Source organism: Bactrocera latifrons, unplaced genomic scaffold (assembly GCF_001853355.1).
Source record: "Bactrocera latifrons isolate USDA-ARS-PBARC rearing strain unplaced genomic scaffold, ASM185335v1 scaffold_4, whole genome shotgun sequence".
Lineage (NCBI taxonomy): Eukaryota > Metazoa > Arthropoda > Insecta > Diptera > Tephritidae > Bactrocera > Bactrocera latifrons.
The window spans coordinates 4139671-4153921 of NW_017537045.1; the positions used below are offsets into that span (position 1 = coordinate 4139671).

Genomic DNA, 14251 nt, shown 5'->3' on the forward strand with positions numbered 1-14251 from the left:
AAAAAAACCACCCCAATGACAACGCAACAACAGCCTCGGATGAGAGACCCCACTTTTGATGACGACTATGGCAAACGAAAAATTTATTTCTACCGAGAATTTAATGTAGAGTTCTTTCGAGAAAAATTTGATTACACCAAAAACGGACCACTGACTCATCAAAGCTTTTGTAGGAGCCATAACGTATATTTTTCGTTTATAATCGAAACTACAGCAGTGGCGAAGAATGGTGAGACATAGTATTTAGTTTCGTATAAAAGGATATTTGTGTCAAGCTTTTTCATTTTGATGCAATGTTGGATTATACAACGAAAGAAAAATATGTTATCTTATGTAGTGTGAGAAAGCTTTTTTTAGACTTTTGATACACCACAAAGCCTTAGTGATAACGTATTCTTTCACAGCAATTTTTGAAATTGAAATTGAAAAATCATTGCCTTTTTTGTTTTTAGAGTAGTCTTTCGCGGCCAAAGCTCGTTCATAAATGTCTACGTGCCCAGATGTCTTTCCTTGTCAAGTCTCAAAAGCGTCAAAAGCGTAATCGGTAAAGTGCGTTACATTTGCTTTGTGCACTTTGCACTTTCAATAAGCGTTACTAGAATGAGAATTCTTACAGAAACCCTCCCACAGCCAGCTATTAGCGGAGTTATCAAGCGCTGGCTGCATCTGCGCAGCTCCATCTCGGCGATTTGAATGTTAATTTGAAAATTATGTTTTATGCAAATAGTCGCGGATTGCGAAATATCATGTATTCCAAGGCGTGTGCGCAATTGTGCAAGACACATATGCAGAACTGTATATGCATGTGTGTGTTTTTATGTAAATAATGTGTGCACAAAAGAAATCGCTATCTTGCAATTCGAATTTGAGTATCGAAATTGAGATTTGAATTACTTGTAATCACGCGCTTCGTGCAATTCTCGCTGGCAGGTGCACAAATGCATTCTCCACCTAAGAGTCTACACACGGCACATATGTATGTATGTGCATATGTATGTATTGGAAGGTTGCTGACATTTTGCATTAAGTCTCTGCTAGAACGTGACGATGTGTCTCAATGGTATTTCGGTTGATTGAGGAAAGCTATTTGCTAATAATGTCGCATTGCACACGACTACATATGGAAATAGTGACACACATACAATATTTTTATAATAAAGGCTGATCCAATTCGAAGTTGCCTACGTTTTTAAAGAAAAAACTTCATATATGTATAATGTGGAATGTTTATTATCATTCGAGAGAACATTCTTTGGCATTCATTTTTGGAAGATTATCGCTTTCAAATGTTGGCCTTGGCTGCGTCTCGTCACTCCATTGAGTGCAATTTTCGATGACTCGTTCGAGCATTTTTACTGGTAACTGGCGAATGGCACGTTAAATGTTTTCTCCTAGACTTGAATCGAAGAGATATTGCCCGCATAGGCTTTAAAATTTACATATCCCCACAGGAGAAAAGTCTAACTGTGTGATATCACAATATCTAACGTAAAAACGGGCTCACGGGCTTCAATTTCAGGCATCAAACAGTTAGGCGATACAGGTCGCCGTAGACGTTTACATTCTCACCGGCGTCATATTTGAAGAAATATGCACCAATGATTCCATTGAACCATAAACCACACCAAACCGTTGTTTTTTCTAGATGTAATGGCAGTTCTTGAGCATCTTTTGGCTGCCCTACGTCCCAAATGCGTTAATTTTATTAGTTTACATACGCATTGAGCCAGAAATGGGTCTCATCGCTGAACAAAATTTGGCTCGAAAACGTTGGAACTTCTTGGAACTTTTCAAGAGCCCGGTCGAGCGGCTTCAGTTTTTGCACTAACTGTCTTTTCAACGCTTTCAATTTAAGATCTCAATGTAAAATGCGCCAAGTCGTTCCACACGCCAGTACGAATTGCTGCGAACGGCGCCGAATCGAGTCTCAACGATCTCCGAGTACACTCTCAGTTAGGCTGTTGATGAAAGTACTTATATTTTGGTTACCCATTATAGATAAATAAATATATAGGGAGAAATCAATTCAGCAAAATTTCAATCATGAATTACTTCATGGTAACGGAAAGAGAAAGAGCGTGATCCGGAAAGCAACACCTCAAGACCAAACAACTACACTTTCATACTGGTCTGTGGCGTAGTCATCAATATTTGTTTCAAAAAGACGAAAGAATAACGAAAGTTCATAAAGTTCTGCAATTAGCAGAAATTGAGATCTGATATCTAGAATGAATGACATCGACTGCACACCCTTATTTTCATATTGGACTACTTCTGACAGCTTTTCGTGGTAATATGTGGAATGAAAAATATGCGCCAGCAATCCTTAGACCATAAACGAGCTCCAGTTGCATAGACATAGATTCGTGCCTAAGTCAATGCCGATATGAACGAACAGGTAGTGAAAAAAGTGTTCAGTTTACTGTGACGAATAAAGCAGACCACTAAAAATGTGGTTTTTACCAGAAATAGTTCAAATAGATTGTCAAGAGTCAAATGATCTAAAATGAGAAGCATTTAGATATATTTCAAAGTTAGTGAAACTTTACATACGAACGCAAACGATGGCGCACCCTGTACATTTGCAAATATATGACTTTATATATCCAAATGCAAAAGAATTGATGTTGACATAAYAATCCGTAAAATTGTAAATAATAATAATTACAATAATAACAATTATTTCTATATTATGGTGTTTACATCTTTTGCTATAGTTTCGAACAGGCTTCTATTGGTGGTGATGATGTGATACTTCATATATTGTGGGTCAACTGTCAGTTGAAGGTTCTTTAAAGCTTAAACCTTTCAGTGGATTTGTCGAATATATTCGACATTGGATGAGCGCGCTTTTTCATGTCTAAAAAGTAACTGTAAACGTGCTCATAAGTTCTTTTTGTTAAATTAGTGAGTCAGGCAGAGAGCATTTTAATGAACATAAACTACATTTAGTTTTCTAAACTTTAGTTACTTAGTTAATTTGATCTTTTTGCTGGGTTATCAACAAGATTGTCCGATCGGCTATATTCCAACATAAATTTAGGTATTTAGAATTTATCAGAAGTGTTCGACAAAATTATATGTTAATCAATAGTGTTTAAATAATCGTTCTTATCAAAAAAAAACAAAGAAAAAGTTTTTTAGTATTGTTGTCGAATATAATTGACATTGATCCGCAAAGTAAGTTTCCGATTAGAAAAAAAATTTATATAAAAGTTTGCTTATTTATAATAAATTTTCAGAAAATATGGCAGATAAAGCTTTAAATGATGATGAGATATTTGAAATTCTTGCAAATTGTTGTGATATTGAAGATGGAAATGAGKGCCAGTGTAAAGCTATGGTGGAATATGATGTCGAAAAGGTGGATGGAAATACTTTTGAAGTGATAGAACGGGAAATTATTCCAGATTGCGGTGAAGCCTTAGATGAAGTGTCAGATTTGGAATTGCCGCTTATCACCGAGACCGAAATATCTGGAATGGGTATATCAGTTGATAATGAGCAGCCAAGGTTAAGCATACAAACTCCATTGACCTTCACAGCAAAGAAAGCTATTTCTTGGAGAAAAAATCGAATAGAACATTCTTCGACAACAATTCAGTTGGAACGCACACAAGATGCTGCAGATATTGAAATTATTACACCATATTCATATTTTAAAAAATACCTTACTGATGATTTCTTCATTGGAACTGCGTATCATACCAATTTATATGCTCAACAGAAAGGTTAATTAAATTTCACGGAGTGCTCAGTCAATGAAGTTCGAATTGTTTTTGCACATCATATAATGATGGGGGTTTTAAAATTTCCGAGAGTTGAAACGTTTTACGATCCTTCGCTTGGAATATCATTTTTCAGAGAGAATATGACCAGAAAACGTTTTTTTTTTTTTCTATTAGAAATAATTTACATTTGGTTGATGTTATGGGCAAAAAAGGGCAGAATAGAGATCGACTTTTTAAAGTKCAACCAATAATAAACACAGTGAGAAATCGTCTTTGGAGCCTACCATTGGAGGAAAAACTCTGTATAGATGAACAAATCATTCCATTTAAAAGGAAGTTTGTAGCAAAACAATACATAAACGGAAAGCCCACCCCATGGGGAATCAAAGTTTTTTTTTATGCGGTAAAAGTGGAATTCCGTATAATTTTCTTATTTATCAAGGATCGACAACTCCATTAGATAAAAAAAAAATAGTGAAGGATGTTGGTTTCGGTTCTGCTGTTGTTCCTCATCTATGTCAACGGATTCCAAGTACGGCCATTACTCACAATCTATTTTTCGACAACTACTTTCCTTCTTACCAGCTTTTCGAACTATTGAAGCAACGCAAAATTAATGCCGCCGGAGCCATTCGTGTTAATAGATTGGCTAATCCCAAACTTCCTAGTGAGAAAGAAATGAAATCAAGAGGGCGAGGGTTTTCTGCTGAATGCATTGACGCAAATGGTGTTGTACTTATCACTCGTTGGTATGACAATAAAGTCATCAACCTGGGGTCGAATTTTGTTGGAATTGGAGTTAAAGATAAGGCTAAATGGTGGGGAAAAGACTCTAATGAATTTATATGCATTGACAGACCACAAGTCGTACGTATGTATAAAGAGAGCATGGGCGGAGTGGATTTACTGCATCAAATGATTCAATATTACCGCATTGACATTCGTTCTGTCAAGTGCACACTTCGGGTGATAATGCACTTTGTGGATATGTCTTTGACAGCGGCATGGTTAGAATATAGACGCGACTGTACATTGAAGAATATTCCAAAGAAAAATGTAAAGGACTCCATGCGTTTTAAGATCGCTGTAGCAACAACATTGCTTTCTGCAGAACAGGAAAATACACAAGGGGATATAGCACGTAAACGAGGAAGACCGTCGAAGACAAAGTCAAGGGGCAGCAGCCAAATAGCTTTGCGTTCTGAAAGTAACAAAGAAAGCGACACGGATTCTATGTCGCCTAATCCGCCTAAGCATAAAAGAAATGTTCAAACACAACCACCGCCAGAAGTTCGTTTGGATCAAATAAGGCATTTACCGGAATTTTTAAATGTTAAAAGCGCAGTACGTTGCAAAGCCAACAATTGTGGCAAAAGTACCTTTATAATATGTAAAAAATGTAACGTTTATCTCTGTGTAAAACGAGAAGCCAATTGTTTCTTGGAATACCACAAAAACCAATAAGTACAATTATAAAATCAATTAATTTTCAATAAATATGCCATATAATTTGAGAGAGAATTGCATTTTTCTTATAACAAATTTTGGTATCTTCCAGTGTCGTTGTCGAATATAATCGACATGCCCTAACTGTAAATTGCGATATCACATGTAAAAATAAATATTTTTTTCGAACTTAGGAGCATTATATTACCTTAAAAATAAAGTTTTAGATTTTTTTTCCACCACAAATTATTTTTCCCACTAAAAGGGTAAAAGACACTAACTTACAGTTGAATTATTCAATGGGAGGGTATTTTACACGAAAGTTAAATTTTACAAGGTGGAGGAACAATCATAGCTAGAGCCAAAGCAAAATTTTTACTTCGGTTTCAACGAAGCTATAATACCCTTCAAAGGTGCGAAAGATTTCATACAATAATTTGATTTTGATCTATTAGTTTGTATGACATAGCTGCCTAGCTAGTATAGTGGTCCATTCTGAGCAACTTCTATGACCTTAAAAAATAATCCATGTTGAATTTCGAGAAGATAGCTAGTGAAATAAAAAAAAATTTTACATACAAATCTATAGTATAGTGGTCGGATATCGGCGATTTCGGCAAATCAGACGTTTCGTATGTAGAAAGAGATGTGTGCAATATTACAGATTTATATTTCAAAAAAATCGTAAACATATATACATACATATTTAGCTAAATCGATTAGGCTCGTCACCCTGATCATTTAGATTATACAGATATCTTATAGGATCTCTCACGTTTCTTTCTGGGGAATCATAAAATAGTGGTACAAAAATACAACAAATTACTCTCTTTATTCATCATGGCCTAATTGTAACGATTTTAAGCAGACATCCTCAATAAGTATCCGAAAATTATAAGCTCAAAAATCTTAAATGTCTTATGTTGAGTCCCGACCGAGCGTATTGTCCATAATTGCATGAGGTTTATTAGGAATTTTTCTGAAATCACAAAGCACCGATATGTCCGACTAACGAACAATAAAAAATAATGAAAATAGAGCATTCAAGATTACGAAATCAAGATGTCAGACCTTAACAAGTTCAAAATGTCAGACCTTAACAAGTTTTTGCCAAAGAGAGGCGCTGATCTATTATTGATTGACTTAAGTGCTGTAATAGCTCTAAATCTAGACCTACGCGCGCATTCATTACTTAAGTACTACAGATAATATCGAAAGTAATTATAAGAAATACTGTTTGGTTAGTTAGAGTTTTAGGTAGATTTTGGCACTCAATTCCACTCATTTCATTATATTTCAATCTTTTAAGTTCTTCATTGTATGGTATACTAAAGAGAACTGCCTTTCAATCTAACGACAATTGTATTAAATACCAAAGTCTGAAACAAAGCCAGCAAACCTCCTCGTGACTACTTTCTGCTAATATTGCCTGAAAGTTTGAAAAATATAGAAAACGCTCTCTTTTGTAAAAGTTCTTTCTTCGGTGCTACTAAGTCTTCACAATGGATTAGCTATAAGGGCTTATGATTGTTTAGAAACATGAAAAATTACAATTTCAAAGAAATTTGTTTGTCAATAAATTATTTTATTTTGAAAAGAAAAATCATGGCATGGTTAAGCCTGACCTTTTTTTTATATAAAATGGCAGTCTTAGGATATTTTTTTTCATATTTTAAAAAAAAAAAAAAATAACAGAAAGTTGTTTATAAAAAAATTCAAAAACTACAATAGGATCTCAGAACTATATGTTTTATGTTCTCAACAAGCTGTATAAATGTTGTTGTTATCTACAGCGCGGGTTTCGAGCTATGGTGGTTACCAGTTCTAAAACATTGTTTTGAGAAAATCGAATTTGTAATATTAGACGAACGTTCCAGAGCCGCGGAAATTATGGAATAACTTCAAAATAATTTATCGGATTTACTTCACATTTTCAAAGATTATTATTAAAATATTGTACTTTCTGAAAAGCTAACCCAAACCTTAGCAAGGCACATATAGGCTAGAATCCGCGCGATTTTGTAAAGGCTATAATATACTGAGGTGCACGAATTACCAATTCGTTTGAAGAAATATATTTATTATTATATTATTTAACTTTCCTACAATAGGAATAATTTGCACATGCATAAAATTTAGTTAAAAAATTTTTATACATGTAGAAATTGCCAAAACTAAGTAGCACACGAATAATTCATGATCATTGAATACGTAACTTCCAAGTTACCATGTATATTATATATTTTCTCAAAAGACTTTGCGGTTACTTCAGACTGAGAATGTTTTTCAAACATCTTAAGGCATTTCTACAGCCTTTTTCTGTCCTTTATTTTCAATTTGTATTGCTTAAATTGAAAAACCGCGCCTTTTGTACTACTTTCATTAGACAAATAGATCAGAAACTGTGTCTTATGGTAATTATGATGTACTTATTTAATAACATTGTGAAATGCTAAGTATGCAGCTTATCCTATGCTTCTTGCATACACCCTCCATAATTTCGAAGAAGGCCTTATAATGCCAACGAAATCATAAGGGAAACATCACTCAACTTGAGACATACCTATATACTTAAGAAAATGTATACAACTTACAAATAATAATATATATATATACATACATATCTGTATGTAAAGGCATTGCGCCAGCAGCCATTGAATAAAATGATTTGCTGGCGTCGACTACCGAACTTCGCAAACTTATGACACCCGACCCCAGAGGCGATCGTTAAGCAGGTACTTTGCTGATTTATGAGCGAAGATTTAATGCGCTGTCTTGAGATTTGCATTTGAGCGTTTGGTGTTTTATGATGCCGCCGACGTTGATGCAGTTGATGTGCCACGACTGCTGTGTGTGTGTGTTCGCCCGTTAAAGAATTGCGCCCCTACCACGCGCGGTGGCAAGTTGAAGTGGCGCTGAGCAAAAGTTTATAAAAATAAATCGCCAGCATCTATCGCTTGCAAATGAAGCTGCTAGCTGCCATTAAGTGTGAATATGAACACATCGCTTGGATAGACGAAGCAGGGAGCAATGCTAGCAATATAGAAGAAGCCGCTGTTGGCGTCATAAGTGACGCTAAGAATGATAATGATGAAGCTGATTACTACTGTGGTTGGAAATAAATGCTATTGATACTTAAATTTTCGAAAATAATTATGGTTTAAAGTTGATTATAGAAATTAAATTATCAAGCGTTAGCATTATCATCCCCAATAACATTACCAATTACAGTATTATTATTATAAAYATTTTAATCAATAATATTAATGTCAATATTAATCATATTTCGAGAACGTTATCAATGCATGTAAATTAATGCTAATTATTGTCAAAACATAGCTGTTATAAATATTGATAATGCTAGTTTCAGTACAATATTCATTACCCATTCTAGTATGAATGAAACTAGTAATTCACTAACATTATTAGTAAAAAAAAAAATACCAAGAAAAATACTATTATCAATACCAATACCGACAGCAATACAACGTACAATAATCAAGTCATTGCAAATATTAAATTACCTATAAAATTTATAAACCTTGTATAATAGCTAGTAAATAGCCATTAGCATTACCAATAAAATTACCAATACGCAAATCATTACCATTACTAACACCAGTACCTCTAAGTAGCAAGAACATAAACCAGTATTATTATCAATACCATAACTACTAACCAATAACATTACCAAAAGTCAAAACAAGTGCCATTATCATACCCAGTATAATTACCAATAACGTTACCAATACCAAAAACCGTTATCAATATTAGCACCAGTAGCCCCAATAACATAATCAGTATTGTCACCAATACCACAAGCATTATTGGTTAATAGTACCATTACCAAAAATCAATACCAGTATCATTACCATACCATTATTGTTAATCACAAACAAGAAATTTATACAAAGTGTATATGTATATCAATAAATTATATAAAACCAACACTGGTATCATTACCATTACTATTGCCATTACAATACTAAAATTAACCGTTATAAGTAGCATTACCGAATCTATTACATGTACCATCAATATTATCAATCCAAAACTATTAACCTATAACAATAACATTACCAAACTTAAATAATACTACAACTATTAACAATTACAAAAAACCAATACCAGCATCATTACCATTGTAATTTATAAATACTAAATTACAAATTATTTATACAAAGTATATATGTATATCAATGTGTTATCCAAAATCATGACTGATACCATTACCACTACCATTACCATTACCATTACCATTACCAACACTATAAAATAAAATCAGAAAAATTCACAAAATAAGTACTATTATCACTACAAAAACCATTGACCAATAATAGCGAAATCAATACAGGTACAATCATTTTAAGTACCATTACCATTACCATTACCCACACTAAGGCCATCAACATTTACAAAATTAGTATTATTATCATTACAAATTTTCAACATGAACCAATAATAGTACCATTACCGAAATCAATACATGTACCATTACCAATACCATTTCCATTACCAATACCAATACCATTACCAGTACCAATACCATTACCAATACGAATAATAAATATTACAACAGAAAAAATACACAAAATATCTACACACTGTACACCAACAGCCACTTGACTCCCGGCCGCCATTCCTGCCTCCTTCAATTACTTTTATTTGGTTGCAACATGTTGCTGTTATTTGCCGCAAATATCGCCTACTGTTCGACTAACTACAGCTTGTTTGTGCATTGCAGCGCTGCTGACTTAGCCGGCGGTTAATGGCTGCCGCATTGCGCGCTTTGTTGCATGCAACATGTGTGCATGTGCAACAGCGAAGCCATGTCAACGTGTCCGCCGCTTCCCACAGCTGCAACGGCTGTCAGCGACGTATCACAAAATAAGCACAACAACCATAGGGGTGCACCAAGAGTTGTTGATTTTCAAATTGGCAGTCGTTGTTGCAGCGCCGCCGATTGCTTGGTGGCTTAATTTTTATTTTCGCTTTGTTGTTGTTCTTTTAACACACAGCAAACATGCTAATAAATTTATGAGCGCACACAGCAATTGTCTAAATGGCAAATATGCATTGGCCAAACGCATAGCAACAACATAAGCCAACAACAACGGCGAATAGCAAGCAACAGCAAGCCAGGCAGCAAATGCATTTCACTGTTGCTAATCGAATGCAGTTTGTGTTGTGGTTGAGTGTTCTTGCTGTATTTATTGCTGTCCTTGTTGTTGCATTCATGCAGCACGTAGTTGCCACTGCAAAGTTTATGAATATGATTCTTTTTAGAATAACCTCAAGCTATTTTGAAAGCTCGGTGCAAGTAACTACTAACTAACCGCGCGCAACTTGCCACAAACTGCCTTCGCTGCGCCTGTTATGCAGGCAGTGTCAATAAAAATGGGCACACAAACAATTGTTGTTGCATTTGTGCATACAATATGTTGGTCTGTCAGTGAGATTTGCGCAAGTGCCACTTGAATTGCAGACTCTGCACTCCTTGTATTGTATTGTTGCATGCGTAATGCTGGCGCTGAAGGTGCAATAATGGCACAACGCGACTTGCCCAGGCTTCGTGCCAGCCTATTGGCTTATCTCAATAGCATTTTCGAAACGATTAGTTTTCATTGTTGCATGGACCGATTACATGCTTGATTATTAAAAGCTTTTAGTGGCATCACTGGTCATGATATGATATTTGCACAGATTTTTTCTTCCATTAATTAACTCTTAAGGCGACTTTTTTTCAATGGATTTCCGCCTTAAAACCTTGAAATCATTAAAAAGGATCTACAGTAAGTACTTAATGTTTATGATCTCAGTTACGACTAGACAGAAGCTGATTTGTATATTTGAAAATCTGACTTTTTATAACTTTTAATAGAAAAAATTAATTCCAATCCAAATATCGTAGCTCTAACAGCGACCTGAAACCAATCACTAGGTGGCTCAAACGCTTTGTATCATCTAGTAGACGCTATGCATATCCATTATCACCAACAACATTTTGACAGAATCGTGCTAAAACTAAGCACAACTAACAAATAGCGCAGAGCGGGTTTCAGGTTCTATATCTCGTAAGCCAATTTGCTTTGGAAGAATTTCTTCGTTATTAGAAATACATACGTTTTTCAACCGCGAAGGTAGTCAACACCCTTTAGAACGCCTCCAACCAAAAACTATTCAAGATACGATTTCACAGGATATTTATATTTATATATATATATTTTTTTTTTTTTTTTTTTTTTGAAAGTGTCACACTGGTATAGCCCCTTAAACCAGTACCTTTAAAAAATTTTTTAAAATTATGTTCTTCAAACAGAATTTTGTTCTCTATAAAAAATTGTTTTTCTTTTCATCATTGGTGTCTTCTTTATGGCATCTGTTTTGAATATCTGAAGGTGGCCGATATATGTATTTCCTGTAAGTTCCTGCTGCTTTCATGGGTTCAAAACGTTTTAATCAATAGGCTGAAGTAGTCCTGAACCCTAACGCTTTGTGCTTGAGCCACTTTCAATTTTCAATTCAGCGAATGTTTCTGCTATAATAATTAATGCATCTCGTGAATCAGAATTAAAAGCAGTACTCATTGAGTTTTTTCAAACAAAAACAAATAATACTTAAAAGTTTACAGGTGCACAGTTGCCTTTGAAGAAAAATTAAGAAATTTATACATAAGAAAATCGTGAGAGGTCTTTTCACACTGACAGATCTCAGGGAAGTAATTCTACACTGCACTTTTTCTCTATAATACTGATTCTTCTATTTAAGGTTATCATACTTGTGAAGATTTTATAACCGACCGACTATCGACTTAGTGAAAAAGTAATGAAGGGTAACTTGTCCATATTCCTTATTACTAAGTGTTACAGGCATTTCAAGCTCCTTAGACACAGCTGCATTGGTTTTCGCAAGGCAAAAGGCGAAAGAACAGCTGGTACGATGAGTGTCGTGGCGCAGTGGAGAGAAAACAGACGGCCTACCTCGCAACGTTACGATCGTCCACAACACGAGCACAAGTGACTGATACCCAAATCATACTGAAATTATGGAGCAAACCAGCCTGCTGAATGGCAGTGGAAGCATAAAATCTGGAGATGGTAAATCCCATTTCCCAATTGATGACTATGGAGCTGACATTACTTTGAAAGATCATGACGAAGTTGGAATAGCAATTAGCCCCCTGCAGAACAACAAAGCGGTAGGGCCGATGGACAACCGGCCGAGCTAATCAAATACGGTGGCGAAGAGGCGAAAGAAGCATGCATCAGCTTCTTTGTGGAATATGGTCGGACGAAAGCATGCCCGCCGATTGGAATTTAAGTGTGCTCTGCCCAATTCACAAATAAGAAGACAATCTGTGTCAACTATCGTGGCACAAACCTCCTCAACTTCGCATATAAGGTTTTAGCGAGCATTCTGTGTAAAAGATTAAAGCGCACCGTCAACAAACTGGGTGTGGTAGTGAATCAGACAAATAGTCGAAACACACGCGGCTTAGACGTGGATAATTTCTACCATCTTAGAACCAACATTAACACTAAGAAAAACGTCGGCATCGAAATCCAAAGCAGAATAACTCTTGCCAAAAGGTGCTGAGAAGTAAAGCCCTCTCTCAACGAACAAACACCAAATTCTACAAGTCACTCATGATCACCCTACTGCTAGACGGTGAAGAGGTATGGGCGATAACATCTGATGAGTCGGCGTTACGATTTTTCGAGAGAAAGATCTACAGAAAATTATGATCCTTGCGCGTTGGCAAAGGTAAATACCGCTGTCGATGGAACAATGAGCTGTTTGTGACAGCGGCTGCGCTGGCTCGGTAATGAGATCCGAATAGATTAAAACACTTCAGTTCTGAGAGTATTCGGCGCAGTACCCCCGGTGAAGCATAAGAAGGGGATGAGGAAACAGAAGAAGGGTATGAATTGGCGCCAAGCAGCGAAAACCGTGAACGACTGGCGCGCTGTTGTACACTCGGCTATAACCACGTAAGCGGTGTCTACGCCAATGAAGAAGAAGATTTCTGTCCCTAAGTTATTTTCACTGCAGCTTCCACTTTAGTTTCTTTGTAATATTAATCAAGATTATTGGTGTACTCAAGATTCCTGACTTCAGTTTAGATTTCGATAGGCAGTACTGAATCCTCTCAATCAAAGCGTCAACAATTATTCAAGATTAGTACCTCTCTATAGACTGCAGAGATATATGTGATTGCAAAATGTTTTCAAAAATTTTATTTTATTTTAAGAGCCCATCGCATTGCGCCCTACCTTCATTTGACCAGATTTGGAACAGATTCCTCGAGAACTTGAGTTATGTAGAAAAGAAATTATAAGATCTGAAGATATGCGATAATTTGGGTGCAATATTGCCTATAATAAGTTAAAAAAATATATAACAGCATCTCTTAAAAATAGCTGTAAGCCACACTATAAGGCTTAATGCTTCAAACAACCATCAGCTGATTTAAGCTTGGTATAAACCAAATAAATTGGCGTAAAAAATTCTAGTGCTAAAAAATGGTTTGTATCCTCCAAATTTATTAAATAGTCTGATTACTTCAAAATAGTTACTTAATAGTCTACAAGACTTGATGAATCGAATAAAAACTGGTATAAAATACACTGGTCTTAATTAAATATGCTGTTATAGTCAAAGAAAGGTGGAATAGCACACAGTTACAATATGTTATAATAGCTATTAGCTATATACAACCTTTAACGATTCGATCAATCAGCTGGCATAAATGTAATAAGCTCGCATAATCATTGAAATTTCATTAGAAGTCGGTAATCACCCGTCAAAGTAGTAGTTTAAAAGTCTTAACTATTCGTCAACCAACTGGTATAAATAAAATAGTGTTATACCACTCACAAGCAGACTGGTATAGTAAAAGAGAAACAGAATAACAAACGGTTATAATAATTTATAACAACTTTAGGTACTTTATTTGTCGAGCTGATCAACCAAGTGGTATAAATAAATTAAACTGGCCTAAAGCAGATTTTAATAGAAGGCGGTCATCTAACTTCAAAACAAGCTTCAAGCCTTGGCGAAAGTGGTATAAATAA

General features: G+C 35.4%; 1 protein-coding gene across 2 annotated transcripts in view; it reads right to left on the reverse strand.

The window, feature by feature from the left end:
* The window catches only part of LOC108972435 (protein sprint), a 553725-nt gene that overhangs the window by 468008 nt on the left and 71466 nt on the right, over positions 1-14251 (reverse strand). The window lies entirely within an intron of this gene.